Source organism: Scyliorhinus torazame, chromosome 12, assembly GCF_047496885.1.
Source record: "Scyliorhinus torazame isolate Kashiwa2021f chromosome 12, sScyTor2.1, whole genome shotgun sequence".
Classification (NCBI taxonomy): domain Eukaryota; kingdom Metazoa; phylum Chordata; class Chondrichthyes; order Carcharhiniformes; family Scyliorhinidae; genus Scyliorhinus; species Scyliorhinus torazame.
The window spans coordinates 167423790-167442788 of NC_092718.1; the positions used below are offsets into that span (position 1 = coordinate 167423790).

Genomic DNA, 18999 nt, shown 5'->3' on the forward strand with positions numbered 1-18999 from the left:
AAAGTACTGTAGATCTCTGTTTGCACCACACCTGCAGAGTAAGGCCATGTGCTCCCCATACCACAATCTATTAAAAGTTGTGGGTCAGGTGAACTCCATGATAGACTTTGGGGTTCTCTAAACCCTGGCCCATAACACTCCGCACCGGCTTACGTACACTTGAAATGGAAAATGGAAAGCGCCTGTCTCAGCTGCCGTAAAGCAGGTGAGTTTAAAGATCCTGTTTAGAGAGGTCAGTTTCAAAGATAAGTGAATGGGATTTTGGAGTGGGGTGGGCTGTCGTTTGGGTCAGGGGTGAGAGCGGGTGGGACGGGCCCGGTCAGGTTGGCGGGGGGGGGGGGGGGGGGGACACACCGTGGGGTGCTTAGTTGAGATGGGATTGTCCAGTGCGGAGCTTGGCCTGGGTGTTTAAAATAGTTACTCTGAAGTGAAAAGTCCTTTACTTCTTTCTAACTCCTGTCAAATTGGTAGAGCCATCCGAAATGAGCGATTTAAATCATGTTGATGGTTTCCAGCCCAGCGCCATTGTCCAGGGGACGTTGGCGCTTCTGGACAACTTCCCAGAGGGATTCCCCAGTGATCTTATGTGACATCGTAGTGTCTGACAATGGACCACAACGTGCTAACGAGCCATTCCACAATTTCGCAAACGGGTATTGCTTCATTCGTGTAACCGGTTCACCTCACTATCTGGAAGTGAGTGGAGAAGCTGAGAGAATCAAAGATTTATTGAAGAGAAACAAAGCCATTAATCTAGCTCATCTGAGTCATTGATCCTCAGGGCCACAGGATGGTTTATCACCATCCCAGTTACTCATGGGATAGTGATTGAGAACATACCTCTGACACAAAGACTCAAACTCAATATCGCCAGGAATGACCACGGGATGGTAAAACAGTGCAAGGAAGAACAGCAAAATAACAGGCTCGGAATTTTAATCACAGGCACGTGCGTTACCAGTGCTGAAGCCCGTGGAGAGAGTGTGGATCGGAGACCAAAAGAGTTCTTTGAGGAGGTAACACGAAAGTAAGACAAAGGAGAACCAGTGGACGTGATTTATTTAGATTTCCAGAAGGCCTTTGACAAGGTGCCGCATAGGAGACTGTTAAGAGCCCATGGTGTTAAAGGTAAGTTCCTGGCATGGATAGAGGATTAGCTGACTGGCAGAAGGCAGATTGGGGATAAAGGGGTCTTTTTCAGGATGGCAGCCGGTGACTAGTGGTGTGCCTCAGGGGTCTGTGCTGGGACCACAACTTTTCACAATATACATTAATGATCTGGAAGAAGGTACTGAAGGCACTGTTGCTAAGTTTGCAGATGATACAAAGATCTGTAGAGGGACAGGTAGTATTGAGGAAGCAAGGGGGCTGCAGAAGGATTTGGACAAGCTAGGAGAGTGGGCAGTGAAGTGGCAAACGAAATACAATGTGGAAAAGTGTGAGGTTATGCACTTTGGAAGGAGGAATTTAGGCATAGACTATTTTCTAAATGGGGAAATGCTTAGGAAATCAGAAGCACAAAGGGACTTGGGAGTCCTTGTTCATGATTCTCTTAAGATAAACATGCAGGTTCAGTCGGCAGTTAAGAAGGTAAATGCAATGTTAGCATTCATGTCAAGAAGGCTGGAATACAAGACCAGGGATGTACTTCTGAGGCTGTATAATGCTCTGGTAAGACCCCCTTTGGAGTATTGTGAGCAGTTTTGGGTCCTGTATCGAGGAAGGATGTGCTGGCCTTGGAAAGGGTCCAGAGGAGGTTCACAAGAATGATTCCTGGAATGAAGAACTTTTTGTATGAGGAACGGCTGAGGACTCTGGGTCTGTACTCGTCGGAGTTTAGAAGGATGAGGGGGGATCTTATTGAAACTTACAAGATACTGCAAGGCCTGGATAGAGTGGACGTGGAGAGGATGTTTCCACTCGTAGGAAAAACTAGAAGCAGAGGACACCATCTCAGACTAAAGGGACGATCCTTTAAAACAGAGATGAGGAGGTATTTCTTCAGCCAGAGGGTGATGAATCTGTGGAACTCTTTGCCGCAGAAGGCTGTGGAGGCCAAATCACTGAGTGTCTTTAAGACAGAGATAGATAGGTTCTTGATTAATAAGGGGATCAGGGGTTATGGGGAGAAGGCAGGAGAATGGGGATGAGAATTTGCAGGTAATTAAGTCTTTACAGATCCAGAGAGAGGGTTAATCCCAGGTTAAAGTGGTGTGAATTGTCTCAAAATTATCTTAACCTGAGAAAATGCCCCTCACTATAGCAGAAAGATTAATTCTCCCTGCAACATTAGACTGTCCTAGATGAGAGGTCAGCAGAACAACTGAAATGCATCCCTCTTAGTGATAACACAGTTGCTTGCCGAATTTGTGATATTGCTGATAATTTGCAAATCCAGCTTATTTCTTGTTTAAAGTTGGCACAGGGGTTCTAAATACAACTGGATAAAAGTATAAACATTTCAGATCGTGCAACCTTGCTAGTTTACGTTAGGTATGCTTGGCACAGTGAATTTGCTGAGGGTTTGCTTTGCTGCCTGCCATTACCAACCAACACGACTAGCGCACAAGATTTTTGAAGCATTGAATAATTACGTGGTTGGAAAGTGTGGGCTTGACTGGGTTCATTGCAGAGGAATCACAAAACGATGGGACAGCCAATATGACTGGGAGAAAAAACAGTGGACTTATTAAAATAATTAAGGAGGCTGGTCAGGACATTATTTGGAATCATTACTATATTGACCAAGAAGCATTGGAATTCCATCCAATTGAAGTGGTGTTGAAAGGAATTGTTGAAGTTGTGAATTTCCACGCAACACATTCAGTACCATGCTTTTTGAGACTTTGTGTTCTGATATGGGGGCCAAACAGACACATTTATTGTTCCACACAGTTGACTGTCAAGGGGTCAGGTGCTTGTCAGAGTTTATGAACTGAGGTATGGAATCCACACTTTCCTCCTTGAGAAATCGTCCCCTCTGGCTGATTCGTTTGGTGATGAAACTTGGATGCTAACTATGTCTTACCTTGCAGACATCTTTTCAATTCTAAACAAACTGAACCTCAATGCAAAGGCAGGATGATCATAGAATTTACAGTGCAGAAGAAGGCCATTCGGCCCATCGAGTCTGCACCGGCTCTTGGAAAGAGCACCCTACCCAAGATCAACACCTCCACCCTATCCCCATAACCCAGTAACCCCACCCAACATGAAGGGCAATTTTGGACACTTAGGGCAATTTATCATGGCCAATCCACCTAACCTGCACATCTTTGGACTGCGGGAGGAAACCGGAGCACCCGGAGGAAACCCACGCACACACGGGGAGGATGTGCAGACTCCGCACAGACAGTGACCCAAGCCAGAATCGAACCTGGGACCCTGGAGCTGTGAAGCAATTGTGCTATCCACAATGCTACCGTGCTGCTTTCAGCACAATGAAAAAATAGTCATTGAAAGTCTGGTAAGTGTGAGTACAAAGTCAAAATGACTACATGTTCCCCACACTATGACAACACATTGAGGAAAACAGTGTTAGTAAGGGAACTGTCAATAGGCTGGCAAGCCTTATTCAAGCGCATTTGGTTGCGCTGATCAACAGTTTTTGTCGCTACTTTCCAGAGAAGTTTCAGATTTTGAAAGAGAAGATGTGGGTGAAAAATCCTTTCTGAGTTTGAGACACTGGAGTCAATTATTAACTTAAGGCTAACTCCAAATGAAGAGACTGAATTTCTGAGCTTCACCTGTGATAGCACATTAAAAACGCGTTACATGAGGCTGTCAGCATTCTGGTGTAGCATCTCTGAGGACTATCCAGTGCTGAGTAAAACAAGCATTTTGTTGCCTTTGCCCTTCACAACAACCTGCATGTGCGAGGTTGGATATTCCATCCTCACAAAGATGAAGACAGCACAAAGAAACCGGCTGAACTCTGCATCTGATATGCAAATTCCCGTCTTCTCCTGGGAATGTGATTCGAATGGGATCATGAGGACCAAGGAGGCTCACCTGTCGCACTAAAGGTAAGCGAAAATGTCATGTAGCGAAGATCGGCCGGTTGGTAAAAGTGGGCCCCGGGGGAAAAAAGGGTTGAAAAACACCGATCTAGACCCTGATCACACAACAAAACGGAGGTGCGCATCTTTCTCCATAACAATGTTGGTGTTACAAGGAAGGAGCCAATTGAATCTCAACTATAGGAGCCAGAGACGGGGGATGTGGAACATCTGCACTGAGAGAGAGCAGGGAAACCAGAGTGCAGCTTCTGGCACAGGCATTTACTTATGAGTCCCTGGTTGTTGTCAGACCAGACGTAGACCTCTCTCACTTCAACACTGTTGCTGTATTTCAATTTACCATTCAATGTAGCTCTTTTTTAAAATTGTTGACTGTTACAAGAATGATGCCTGAAACAATTAACTATATTTAGACATTTTAATGGCAATTAGATCCTGAGAATTGTATTTTAATTACAAATACTGTTTCTTTTTAGCAATGTTGAACTCTTAGAAATTGGACAGCTATATTTACAAAAGTAAATTTTACTGAACATTAATCAAGGTTGGGTACTGTTGGAAATTGGATGTAAACTATTGTAAACTCTGGCGAATGTTACAATGGAACATTTTAAACTCTTTGGATCAAAGATTTTTTTCACTTAGCAGCAACAAATGTCAGAAATGGCGCATGAATGTAACAGTCATAATCTTCCAGGCCATTCCCTCCTCTCTGCTCCAGCACCTGCCATCAAGGAGGAAGAGGAAGGTGCCCAGGGTGAAAATGATTTCCCCACTTCTCCCTCTTGGTACCCTGCTTGCACACAGCAGTTAGATTATCTCCTCTTCCCCACCACCTGTAGCTCAGACATCTGTAAGAAGGGAAACATTTGACTGAACAATTGAAATGAATTAATTTTAAACTCTTCGTAACAGTGCTATCAATGACCTATCATGCCTGAGGAATTATTGTGTGCCCCCCCTCCCCCACCCCCACCTCTCTGACCCACTTTTGGAGTTCTCCAATTTACCATTTGTGCCTCAAGGTGTTAATGTTCCACTATACTCAAACTACTCTTTTATAAGGTGATTTAAACCCATTATTAGCATGTGCTCATGAGATTGGCACGGGTGTAATCCCGGGTCCAATTGCTAGCGTAGGAAATTCCAGACCTGGTACACTATTTTGGTCAGAATAAGAAGTTGTTTGGATCTCCTTGACCAACACCACCAATAAATTAATTTAATTGTGTGTGCAAATTGATGCTTGTGGGATCCTACTTGGGGTATATTTTGAGACATTTGAAGATAATGCACTACATGAACATAAAGAATATTTCTAATAAAAGATATGTAGTGGCCTCTCACTTGCTATTGCTCCTCGGGGAAAGCTGGGGACAGAGAGGGGAAACATTGAGAGGAGCTGCCGAATGTGGACCCTGGTTCAGTTGATGAAAAGCCACTTTCTAATGACACTTTGCAGAGGAGGCTGCCAGTTTCTGTTAATCCTCACCACAGCCGAGGTGTCTGTGAATGAACCGTTGCTGTGTCGGCTGCAGCCTCATCTGATAAATGAAGATTACAGAACTGAAAGATGAATGATTTGCCTTAATCTTCTGCCAGAACCGCTATTGTGACGGCAGGAGGATTGGGAACAGTAATGAAAGGCATAAATTTTATTTAATCTGTAATATAATGGCAGTGATGACGTGAGAAGGATTGAGATTGTCTTGGTTTGAGTACATCCAGTGCTGTTTTTAGTGCTTGGCCTCACTTTCTGCCAAGATTTCTCTCAGCATAAAAAAAGTCTGCACCAAGAACGCTGCTCCACGTTTGGTATTACTGATTGCGATTTGATGACTTTAGAGTTCTTTAAATCCACTGCCAAAACTCGGTATTACTCACCACTGAGACACTGAGTATGCATCAAGTGACATTTCAATGATAAGCCAACCTACATTGGGAGGTGAAAAATGTTACTACTTCAGTGTTGTATCTTCCTTTGTCTTTGCTGTGTTGGAACCAACACTCGTACCATCTGCTGCTCAAACCCACTCTTCATTCTTCTTCCTCGATTTCCTTAATCTCCTCCAACTTAGAAGTCTCTTCGTCATCTCCATTGACTACGTGTTCCCATCCCCCAACAGTCTATTATTTTGCTTATTATTTTATTATTACTCGGCGGCATGGTAGCACAGTGGTTAGCACTATTTCTTCACAGCGCCAGGGACCCGGGTGCGATTCCCGGTTTGCGTCACTGTCTGTGTGGAGTCTACATGTTCTCCCCCAGTCTGCGTGGGTTTCCACCGGGTGCTCGGGTTTCCTCCCACAAGACTTGAAAGACCTGTTTATTTGATGAATTGGACATTCTGAATTCTCCCTCAATGTTCCCAAACAGGTGCCATGGTGTGTCGACTGGAGGATTTTCACAGTAACTTGATTGTGGTGTTAATGTAAACCTACTTGTGACAATAATAAAGATTATTATCTTAAAGGTGGATGCTCCAGTGTCTGCTTCACAAACGTTGGCTGCTTTGGTGGTTTTCTAATTTGACCATTTTTTTGCATTGTGAACCTGGGCCTTTTGCCTTGATTCCACTGTCAGTCACATCCAGTCTGGTGGAGTTCATGCTCTTTTATTCATCACTCGGTTGTCGTGTTAGATACACTGACCTAAAACTGGCTGTAATTGGATGCAGCTTAGATCAGAAAGATACTCCAGACCTTGAAGTTAGTTCAATCAGGTTTATTCAACTAAAGCACAGTTAGCATAGTTCTCTGTGAGTTTGACTCTCTGCTAACTTAAGTGTGGTTACTCTGTCTGACTGAACCAGACTAGCCCTTAGCCACGTGATGGAGGTGTGAGACTGTAACAACATCCTTGACTGACTCTCTAGATGTTCATCAGTGGAAAGAGGCATAGTGTGAGTGCCTCATGTCTTTTGTAGTCAGATCCCACCCCTGAGTGTCCTGCCTGCTTATTGGTCATGTCCTGTTCTCTGTGTCCATTAGCTGCTTGTCTGTATATCATTATGTCTGTGTCCGCATATCATGACAGTGGTATTCAGAGAAATAAAAGCCAATGCTCAAATTCCACAGTGCTATTTAAGATCGAGTGCAATGACTCCATTTTGGAAGCATTTGGCCTTTTGCTGTTTTCCATGACACCAACCCCAATAACTGTTTTAAAAAATCGAGCCAAAACAGTTGTCTGGAAGAGCTCGAAAAAGCAAGGAATCCAACAATTTTAAAAAAAGTTTAAAGCAAGTTAAATTAGGACAGCACATAAATGTAGCATGCTATGTGGAAGTACCTCAGTGACAATAGAAATAATTCAATCCTCTTAACGCTAAGCAACAGAGTAATTGCTTAGCACTTAGAGGATTGAATTATTTCAGTTGTGTGTCACAATGTTCCAAGCAATCAGTAGTGTGTGATCCGAATATTGATGAGTACAGCTGATTGTTCCTTTGGTAAAAGTTTCAGAGGGACAATACTTCTTGTAAGGCTTTATTCACAGTGGGATATGGTGTAATAGATGTGACAGCTCTCTTAACAGTGTACCCAGTAACTGTTCTTCGCCTTAAAAGCTCAGGCAGTAAATGTTAGTAGGCTGTACAAGTATGGAGGGCATTGTGGCCAAAGACCCATCTTCCACACATGTCTTTTTCACTGAGAGTTACAGAGCAGTAATGAGGAATGGGGACAATGCAAAAACAGTGTCATCCCTGAGCTGAAATCGGCCAACTGCAGGAGATTGGTGAAGCACTGGAAATAATGGCATAAACGACTTTGCCACATCAAAGATTATCGCGGAAAATAAAAGCTCTTGCCGTCGGAGGAAATGTATCGACACGGATAGAAGACTGGCGAGCTAACAGGAAACAGGCAGAAATGGGTCATTTACTGGTGGGCATGATGTGATGAGTGGTGTGCCATAGGGATCAGTGCTGGGGCCTCACATTTTTTACAATTTATATAGGCAGGAAAGAAAGTTGCGAAGAGGACTAAGGAAGCTGCAAATGGACACAGGCGAGTGGGCAAAGATCTGACAAATGGAATATAGTGTGGGCAAATGTGAAATTGTCTTTTGGCAGGAAGAATAAAAAAGAAGCTTATTATCAAAAGGGTGAGAGATTGCAGAGCTCTGCGATGCAGAGGGATCTGGCGTCCTGGTGCATGAATTGCAAAAGCTTAGTATCATTGAATTTACAGTGCAGAAGGAGGCCATTTGGCCCATCGAGTCTGCACTGACCCTTGGAAAGAGCACCCTACCTAACCCCACACCCGCACCCTATCCCAGTAATCCCACCTAACATTTTTGGACACTAAAGGCAATTTAGCAGGGCCAATCCACCTAACCTGCACATTTTTGGACTTTTGGAGGAAACCCGAGCACCCGGAGGAAACCCTCGCAGACGTGGGGAGAACGTGCAGACTCCGCACAGACAGTGACCCAAGCCGGGAATTAAACATGGGACCCTGGAGCTATGAAGCAACAGTGCTAACCACTGTGCTACCATGCCGCCCCATAGTATTTGGGTACTGCTAATCAATAGAAAAGCTAATAAAATGCTATCTTTTATTGCAAGGGGAATTAAATACAAAAGTAAAGTGGTTATGCTTCAGTTATACAGAGCATTGGTGAGACCACATGAAGTACTGTGTACAGTATCGAAATGGAAAATGAAAATGTCCCTGCCGAAGCGCATCTGCGCTGGCGACAGTCCTGAGCTCAGTGGGGTTGCTCGGTAGGACAACAGCGCTAGGTTGATGTCCGAGCGTGAATCTGTTGCCTTGCAAATAAGTTGTTTAACAATGTGGACACCTTTTTCCATTTGACTGTGGGTAGCGCGGACTGGATGTTACATGCCGAAAGCTGTAGCGGCCTGAGAACTCTTTCCATTCCCAGCTCGCGAAGCAGGGACCATTATCTGACATCACCACACGTGGGATTCCATGTCGCGCGAATGTCTCCTGGCATGCCTTGATGACAGATGATGATGTGAGATCATGTAGTTTCAGTACCTCCGGATAGTTTGAGTAATAGTCCATGATCAAGACGTAATCACGCCCTGTGGCATGAAATAGGTCAATGCCCACTTTTGTCCACGGCGCCATTGTGAGTTTGTGTTGCTGCAGTGGTTCTTTACACTGTGCTGGTTGATGTCTTTGACAGGTGTCACATGTCAAGACCATGTCCGTTATGTCTTGATTCATGCCGGGCCAGTACACAGTCTGTCGTGCTCGCCTTTTGCATTTCTCAATTCCTAGGTGGCCTTCATGAATCTTAAGTAGCACCTCGGCGCGGAGTGTGGCCGGAATCAAAATCTGCGCATTGCGTAGCAGCAGGCGTCAACTTCAATCAGTTCTGACTTGACATTCTGAAATTGTCGACATTGTCCCCTCGTCCAACCATGCTGGAGTAGGTGCAGCACCCTCCGTAAGGCTGCGTCTTTCTGCGTCTCCTGGCGGATTAGGCAAAGCTTCTCATCCGAAGCAGGCAAATTCTCCATGCATAACTTTGTTTGGGCCTCAATTTGTCTGATAGGGGCTGATGGTGCGTTGTCAGTGCCAATTGATCGGGACAGTGCATCGGCAATGGCAAGATTTCTTCCCGGAGTGTATACTAGGGTGAAACATACCTTCGCAGCTTCATCATGATGCGCTGCAGACGAGCTGTCATGTCATTTAGATCCTTGTCTATGATGTGGACCAACGGTCTGTGGTCGGTTTCCACTATGAATGTGGGCAGGCCGTACACATAGTCATGGAACTTCGGAAACCTAGCGAGGAGTCCGAGACATTCTTTTTCGATTTGTGCATATCTGCACTCAGTTGCGGTCATGGCCCTGGACGCGTATGCCACCGGGACCCAGTCAGACTGGTCGGCCTGTTGGAGGAGAACAGCACCAATCCCGTCCTGGCTGGCGTCAGTGGAGATCTTTGTGGGTCTGGTTGCGTCAAAGAAAGCCAGGATCGGTGCCCTCGTTAGTTGCTGTTTGAGATCCACCCAATCATTTTGGTGACGTTGTGTCCACTCAAACGCAGTGGTCTTTCGTAGGAGATTGCGTAAAGCTGCCGTCCGTGCGGACAGGTTTGGGATAAACCTGCTGAGGAAGTTGACGAAACCCAGAAATCATAGCACCGCCTTCTTGGCGTGTGGCGTCTTCATGGTCCATATTGCAGCGATTTTCACCTCATCAGGGCTGACACCCTGAGATGATATGGTGTCACCCAAAAAGGTTACAGATTCCTTCGCAAATGTGCATTTTGCCTGGTTCAGTTTCAAACCGTATTTATGAATCCTCTGAAACACCTTCTTCAGACGACAGTGGTGTTCTTCTTCAGTGGTGGACCATACGATGATGTCATCCATATAGACTGACACCCTCAATGCCCTCGGTCATTTGCTCCATTATCCTGTGGAAGATCTCTGACACAGAGATAATGCCAAAGGGCATGCGATTGAAGTAGAAACGTCCAAATGGCATGTTGAACGTACACCGTAATCTGCTCGCGTCATCAAGCTGTATCTGCCAAAATTGCTGCGAGGCGTCAAGTTTGGTGAAGATACGAGCATTCGCCATCTCAGATGTGATCTCTTCACACTTGGGGATGGGGTAGTGTTCCCGGCGAATGTTCTGGTTCAGGTCCTTCGGGTCTATGCATTTGCGAAGATCTCCAGAAGGTTTCTTAACACAGACAATGGAGCTAACCCAGTCAGTTGGCTGTGTGACTCGCGATATTACGCTTGTGACTGCAGTCTGTTGAGTTCCGCTTTTAACTTCTCCCGCGGTGGAGTTGGAACCCTCCTGGGCGGCTGAATGACGGGTTTGGCGTCTGTCTTCAGCATGATTTTGTATTGGCAGGGTAGGGTGCCCATGCCTTTAAATACATTGGGGTATTCTTGCAGCATGCTGTGGATTCTAGCTTCCAGGCTTGATGGATCCTGGGTGTGCCTGTAAATGCGTTGCACCAGCCACAAGTCTTTGCAGGCCTGAGTGCCTAACAGTGATGATTAATTGTCGTCTACAATCTCTCATCGTAGCTGCTTGCATATTGTCTTGTTGTCCACCCGGAGATGGCACGATCCCTTTGAGGTGATCTGATTGCCGTTGTAGTCCTTCAGCCGACAGGCAGCGGGTATTATTTCATGGTCTCCTGGAATCGAATGGAGATCCTTACTAGTGAGGAGGTTAACTGAGGCCCCAGTGTCAAGCTTGAAGACTAATGGAAAGTCATTGACTTGCACAGTCGCAGTCCACTCACTGCTGGAATCAATACTGTTGACCGGGTTGAGAGTTTGGCTCAAGATAGAATCGGAGCTTGATGGAAATAAAATGTCAAATCAAGATAGAATAGATAGAATAGAGCTTGATGGGAAATGGAATGTCAAATAGAGCTTGATGGGAAATGGAATGTCAAAGCTTTGTAACTGTGTACGTGACTTTCGAGATGAATCGCTTAGGCTTTTGCACTAGACAGTCTGCAATGACAGGATGCAGATGAGGGAATGGGTTCCTCATTTAAAGATGATTATAATTTAGCTGAGAGCAACAGAAAGTGTCCCTAACTTGGACCTCTGAGGGGGGCCGTCCTCAGAAAAGGGACAGTGTTATACTGCATATAAGCTACTGTCGAATGTACTAATGTTGGCTTACTGCTGTGCTCCCCCGAAGTACAGTGGTGCAGCCCCGGCCGTGAATAAACATACGTTGATGTGACTTGGTGTTCGATTGATCATTTCATCCGGACTGACAATAGCGAATTCTCATTTGGTGGCAGCGGTGGGATCTCACGGTGCCTCACCAGGAGCAGACGGTGTAACTGACTGATCGTGTCCAGATGTGAAGGAGGGATTGGGCCCCCAAATGTGAGTACCCTTGTTACCACTTTGGTTTCCCCCTCCGCTGTTCCGAGTGCGACCTAGACCTACCGTCTGTTTCTGAAGAGACTCTTACGAGATCCAGGTCAGTCCGGCGAACCCCTGTTAAAGTCCGGGTTAGAGGCCCGAGACAGGGTTAGAGGCCCGTTAGAGGTTAGAGTCCTCTTCGAGTCAGGGTTAGAGGCCCGTAAGAGGTTCGAATCCTCTTCGAATTAGGGTTAGAGGCCCGTGCGCGAGGGTTAGAGGCCCTCGGCCGAAGAAAGGTGCTTGGCTGATGATGATCCTTCTGGTTGCTTGATACCTTCGCGATAAAAGGTTGCCCTTAAAACAAGAGATCGTCTCAACCCGTGTCTTGACTTGTTCGACACCCTGGGTTGGCTATTGGCTACAGCGGAGCCCGATAACTCCGTCCAAAATATAGTAAATCCCATCAGGTGCGGATGACGCCTTAGCCTCCACAATAAACAGGGTTTCACCGTCGCGCACCCTGTCAGAACACTTGTACAATTGCTTAAATTCCTGATTGGGTTGCGGGGCAGGATAACCCCGTTCTAATTCTTGATTGAATAAGCGACTTAGGCTCACTGCCAAATTAAGTGAGTAACCGTGAGGATCATCCGAGGATAGGAGACAATGAGTAATACTCTGGATAGCACCTCTGATAGTGGAAGCGAGCTTCAGATTCTTTGCGAACAGTATCCGGAACATTCTAAGCAGCTGCGGCAATTACCGGGGGAACTGCATAAAAATTTGGGACAGGGAAAATGTCCCCTGTGGGGGGCCGAAAGATTTGCCTACGGTTGTAGAGGCACAACAGGTTATTTGGCAACATAACCGCAGCTCTACGGCTAAGAAATTGATCGTATTATGGCGGGAGTACTGTCAAAAATTAAAAGATGCATCTCTATTGACTAGCTGGCAGGATAATGCCTTAAAGTTGGGCATTGAATTAACGGAAGGGGGAATTGTTAAAACTGCGGAGGTTTTGAAAAAGGAATGTGCCCACCATAAGAGACCTAAGTCTCTCGAGCCCCCGACCCCTAAACCAAGACCGTGCGGTCGAATGGCCGGCCTTGCCTTGACCGAGGGAGATGATGACGATGACCCTGAAAATTGGCAATATCGGGGGCAGCCGACTGCTCCTCCACCACCGCCTCCACCTCCACCTTATAACCAAGCCCTTTATCCACAACTGGTCCATTGATACTCCCCTGCCCGACACAGAATTAACTGTTTTCACCGACGGGAGTGCTTCCGTCGATGAAAGGGGGGGATAGACTGTCCGGATACGCCATAGTTAATCAGCAGGGCAAAACTCTCGAGGCGGCAGCTTTTGAAACGCCGTTCTCCGCCCAGCAAGCCGAGCCATTTGCACTAATCCGTGCGTGTGTACTGGGAAAGGACAAGAAAATCAACATCTATACCGATTCCAGACACGCATTTGGAATCACACGACTTCGGCCAATTATGGAAGAACAGGGGATTTCTTACATCTGCAGGCATTCAGATATCCCACAAACAGTTGGTTACACAATTACTACAGGCTTTAATGCTCCCTAAACAAATAGCCGTAATAAAGTGCGCTGCCCATACGACTGGCAAAACCCCGGTGGACAAAAAACAAAGAAATGTGCAGCACAGGAACAGGCCCTTCGGTCCTCCAAGCCCGTGCCGACCATGCTGCCTGACTAAACTACAATCTTCTACACTTCCTGGGTCCGTATCCCTCTATTCCCATCCTATTCATGTATTTGTCAAGATGCCCCTTAAATGTCACTATCGTTCCTGCTTCCACCACCTCCTCCGGTAGCGAGTTCCAGGCACCCACTACCCTCTGTGTAAAAAACTTGCCTCGTACATCTACTCTAAACCTTGCCCCTCTCACCTTAAACCTATGCCCCCTAGTAATTGACCCCTCTACCCTGGGGAAAAGCCTCTGACTATCCACTCTGTCTATGCCCCTCATAATTTTGTAGACCCCTATCAAGTCGCCCCTCAACCTCCGTCGTTCCAGCGAGAACAAACCGAGTTTATTCAACTGCTCCTCATAGCTAATGCTCTCCATACCAGGCAACATTCTGGTAAATCTCTTCGGCGCCCGCTCTAAAGCCTCCACATCCTTCTGGTAGTGTGGCGACCAGAATTGAACACTATATTCCAAGTGTGGCCTAACTAAGGTTCTATACAGCTGCAACATGACTTGCCAATTCTTATACTCAGTGCCCCGGCCAATGAAGGCAAGCATGCCGTATGCCTTCTTGACTACCTTCTCCACCTGTGTTGCCCCTTTCAGTGATCTGTGGACCTGTACACCTAGATCTCTCTGACTTTCAATACTCTTGAGGGTTCTACCATTCACTGTATATTCCCTACCTGCATTAGACCTTCCAAAATGCATTACCTCACCTTTGTCCGGATTAAACTCCATCTGCCATCTCTCCGCCCAAGTCTCCAAACAATCTAAATCCTGCAGTATCCTCTGACGTAGGTAATCGGCAGGCGGACCACCAAGCCAAAGAGGCTTCTCGCTTAAAAGACATGGTGGTGCCGAAAATGATGAGTCAGACTAAAAGCTCTACGGGTCAGTCTCCCTCTGAAAAGCCAATGCCGACCATCACTGACGTCATTCAATTACAGGAGGATGCTCCTGGCTGTGTAAAAAGACTATGGGAAGAATTGGGATGTTATGATCCTGTAAACAAATTGTGGGTCACCCCGGTATGCCCGATGCATTAGCAGCCTGGGTCACCAAATGTGTTCACTTTGCAACTCATTGTGGTGCGCGAGCTACGGGTGATATAATGTTGAAGACTTGGTGGCATCCAAGACTGTACAAAACATTAGCAGTCGTTGCCTGGTATGTCAGCGATATAACCCTGGAAAAGCAGTACCCTGTGAAATGGGTAAAACCCTGCTACCGGAAGGTCCCTTTGAGACACTCCAGATGGATTACATTGAGTTGGAAAGATGCCAATGTTATAAACATGTATTGGTTATTGTTGATGTATTTAGTAAATGGATAGAAGCTTACCCCACTGTAGATAACAAAGCTTCCACGGTAGTAAAAGTTTTGATGCGAGAAATTGTTCCTAGATTTGGGATTCCATATCGATTAAGCTCTGATAATGGACCTCATTTTGTGGGACAAGATCAATAAGGAATTTTGTACTCAGCTGGGAATAAAACAACAATTACATTGCGCGTACTGACCCCAGGCAGCGGGAATGGTAGAAAGAGCTAATTAGACATTAAAAACGAAACTGGCAAAACTACAGGCAGAGACTGGAGCCACTTGGCTCAAATTATTGCCTATTGCCCTCTTCCAGATACGTGCAACACCGGCTGGGAAGACACGACTGGGTCCCGCCGAAATTCTGTACGGAAGACCCTTTCGCACTCCCTGGGATCAAGAAAGCCCTAAGGAACTACAGTTTCACCATATGACTACTGAAATGGCCAACTATGTGATAGCCTTGACCAAAGTGCTAAAAGGCCTCCATTCACGAGTGTGAGCTGCTTATGAGGAGATACCTCCCTTGTCCAGTTCTGTCACTATTAATCCGGGAGAGTATGTCCTGCTTCGTAATTGGATTAGAAAAGGATTAGAACCCCGATGGAAAGGACCATACCAGGTCCTACTCACTACTCCCACTCCTGTAAAAGTGGAAGGCAGAAATGCCTGGATCCACATCCACCATTGTAAGGTTGTGAAAATGCAATAGAAAATAACCCTCTGTTTTGAGCCCTAGGTAATAACTCCGGCATCACTTAAAGGATGAAGGCCACACTTATTATTGTAACCCTGCTGGGACTTTTGGAGACGAGGGGGGAGGCCAAGCGAAGAATCTGCGGTCCCAAAGGAAGGAGGACTCATCACCTCTGTCGAGGAGACACCTTACAATGCACCAGTCAAGGCCCAGGAGAAGGACCTTGGAACGCGACCCCTGCGGACGGATGTTCGGCCTACGTACAACGATGCAATCAGACCATACTCATCAGTGGAGTGACTAAGGGCAACCTACCCTGTTATCGGGTCAACTGTAAATGGGACTGTAGCTGCAGAAGCAAAAATAAGACTTTACCCTTGGGATGCGTTGACCAAGGGAGGGTAAAGTTGCGAAAAAAAAAGGGAATTACATGTAAACACGTATCTGTATATGTCATATGTGTACGCAAAGGATATGAATGTTTCTGGTTGCTGGGTATGTACACATATCCCGACCCATGCTAAGGGAGGGATCCCTCTCAGACCTGTTCCGCTTAACCTGTCGGAAACAGTAGAATGGTATATTTACCAGAATGGTACTCGTCAATCCCCTAGGACAATAAGAGTTGCATCTATGGTAAGATACCCAGACGGCGGGGCAGCTTCTAGTTTATCGTTTCTCCCCATATCCCCAAGACCCTGGAAAGAGGGGGGCTATCCAATGAACTCCTTTGCGATGTGGTACCAACCAAGTTATGATTGATCCCACCAGCCGCCGCTTCTTACCCTCACTAATACCACCAACATGGGAAGACCACTGGGAATAATATGTTTAGTAAGGAATGTGGTTAAAGGAATATTCGTAGGTGCTAGTCGATGCAAACACAAATTTGTAGTGGCCAACACATCCAAGGTATATCCCGTATATATGTCTCCTCAGTTTTATGGGTGTACACTAGACGTCCCATATGCTAACGGGACAGGTACCTTCAAGTACTCCCTGATGGCTGAAGGGTTTGACGTGGACAAACTCACTTCATACAATGGGACGTACTTTATTTGTGGCCACAAGGCATATCCCTGGCTGCCAGAGAATTGGACGGGATCCTGTTATCTGGGGTATGTAGTCCCCTTTATACACCACCTCGCCAATCTAGGTGACCATTACCAAATGATGAAGCGACAAAAGAGAGCAATAACCGAAACGCAGCGATACTTTGGGATCCTGCATCCCCTCATCGGGGTAGCTCTTGCAATAAAGGAAATAAGGAAGGTAGCAAAAATCCTGGAAGAGGTAGCAAACGACACCACTGAAGCATTGACTGAGATAAATAATGAAATGGTAGCAATAAGAACCGTAGCCCTGCAAAACTGAATGGCCCTAGATTACCTCCTTGCAAACAAAGGTGGGACATGTGCCGTGATCGGTTCGGAATGCTGCACCTACATTCCCAATAGTTCGTAGGGCATCACCCACCTCGTGGATCATATCCGCAAAGAGGTTAAGAAACTGCATGAAACATCAAGAGATGGGTGGTTAGATTGGTTGTTTGACGGATCATGGGGGTCTTACCTAGTGCATGGATTAATAATCCTGGTAGTTGTAATACTTGTAATAATCATGCTTAGCTTCCTAATGAAATGCTTGTGTAAAAGCGTTGATGCAGCAGTAATTCCCCAACAGTTAATACAGCAACATGAAGTGAGCCTTGAAGAGCTAATGGATGTGAAAGAAGGAACGTAGCAAAATGATAGAAGTGCAGATAGAATGGGACAGACTGAGGCAAGTGGCTATGGATTAGAAGTTATCATAAAATGATAAAAGGGGGGAATGAGAGTTTGGCTCAAGATAGAATCGGAGCTTGATGGTAAATAGAATGTCAAATCAAGATAGAATAGAGCTTGATGGGAAATGGAATGTCAAATAGAGCTTGATGGGAAATGGAATGTCAAAGCTTTGTAACTGTGTACATGACTTTTGAGATGAATCGCTTCTGCTTTTGCACTAGACAGTCTGCAATAACAGGACGCAGATGAGGGAATGGGTTCCTCATTTCAAGATAATTATAATTTAGCTGAGAGCAACAGAAAGTGTCCCTAACTTGGGCCTCTAAGGCAGGCCGTCCTCAGAAAAGCGACAGTGTTATACTGTATATAAGCTACTGTCGAATGTACTAATATTGGCTTACTGCTGTGCTCCCCCGAAGTACAGTAGTGCAGCCCCGGCCGTGAATAAACGTACGTTGAAGTGACTTGGTGTTCGATTGATCATTTCATCCAGATTGACAATAACGAATTCTCAGGGTGAGGCATGGTGATTGTTGCGTCATGTTCCTCAATTGTCTCGATCGTGTCCATGACAAATGAGTTGTCGTAAGCGAGGTTGTCCTCGAGGAATACTCATCATTGTTTTTTTTGTGCTCCGTTGAGTCGATGCTTTTTACATTGAAGTTCATGTGTTTCTGTCTTCTTGTCTTCATTTGCAGTGCAGCATTGCACTGTGAGGCAAAGTGGTTGTATTTGCCACACTTTAAACATTGTTTTCCAGAAGCTGGACATTGCCCTTTTAAGTGGGTGTGTCCGCAGCAGGGACACATCATGACGCTGTCCCTCGATACTCGCGCATGCGCAGTAGGCCTTTCTTCCGTGTCAAATCTTCGGGAGAACTGCGCATGCGTGTGCCCTGCATCCAGGTTCGCGTGCGCGCGATTGCCGTTAGAGTAGCGCCTTCTGGACGCCTGGGCCACCATTTGGATGGGCTCAACCTCGTGGTGAAGGCCTTGATCCCGGTAAGTAAACTCCTCATATTCTTCTTTACCTTTTTCAGAAGTAGAGCATCTTTGCATGGCTGTTTCTAGGGTTAGGTCTTTTCCTTTTAATAAGGATTTTCTAAGTCCCTCATCAGATAAACCATTGACGATCTGGTCTCTGATGAGGGAGTCACAGAGGTTTTCAAAGTTTTTTTTTTAAATAGCTTTAGTGTACCCAATTCATTTTTCTCCAATTAAGGGGCAATTTAGCATGTTCAATCCACCTATCCTGCACATCTTTGGGTTGTGGGGGCGAAACCCACGCAAACACGGGGAGAATGTGCAAACTCCATACGGACAGTGACCCAGAGCCGGGATCGAACCTGGGACCTCGGCGCCATGAGGCAGCAATGCTAACCACTGCACCACCGTGTTGCCCTAGGGGCAGGCGTTCAAAGTTGCAGGATTAAGCTAGTAATTTTAAATCAGTTACAAAACTGCTGAAAGATTTTCCCGGTTTTTGTAAACGCCTGGTGAACTTGAACCTTTCAAATATCTCATTGACTTCAGATTGACAGTGGGTTTCAAATTTTTTGATGATTATTTCCAGCTTTCCCTTGTCCTCCCCTTCCAGGTAGGTAAAGGAATTATATATGT

The 18999-nt window shown here is 45.9% G+C and overlaps 1 protein-coding gene across 1 annotated transcript in view; it reads left to right on the top strand.

Moving 5' to 3' along the window:
* Window positions 1-17814, top strand: part of fkbp6 (FKBP prolyl isomerase 6) — a 134172-nt gene extending 116358 nt beyond the window's left edge. The window contains exon 10 of the mRNA XM_072469326.1: window positions 15630-17814. The gene's annotated coding sequence lies outside the window, so the exon portion shown is untranslated. The remainder of the gene's footprint in view (window positions 1-15629) is intronic.
* Window positions 17815-18999: the final 1185 nt, after the last annotated feature.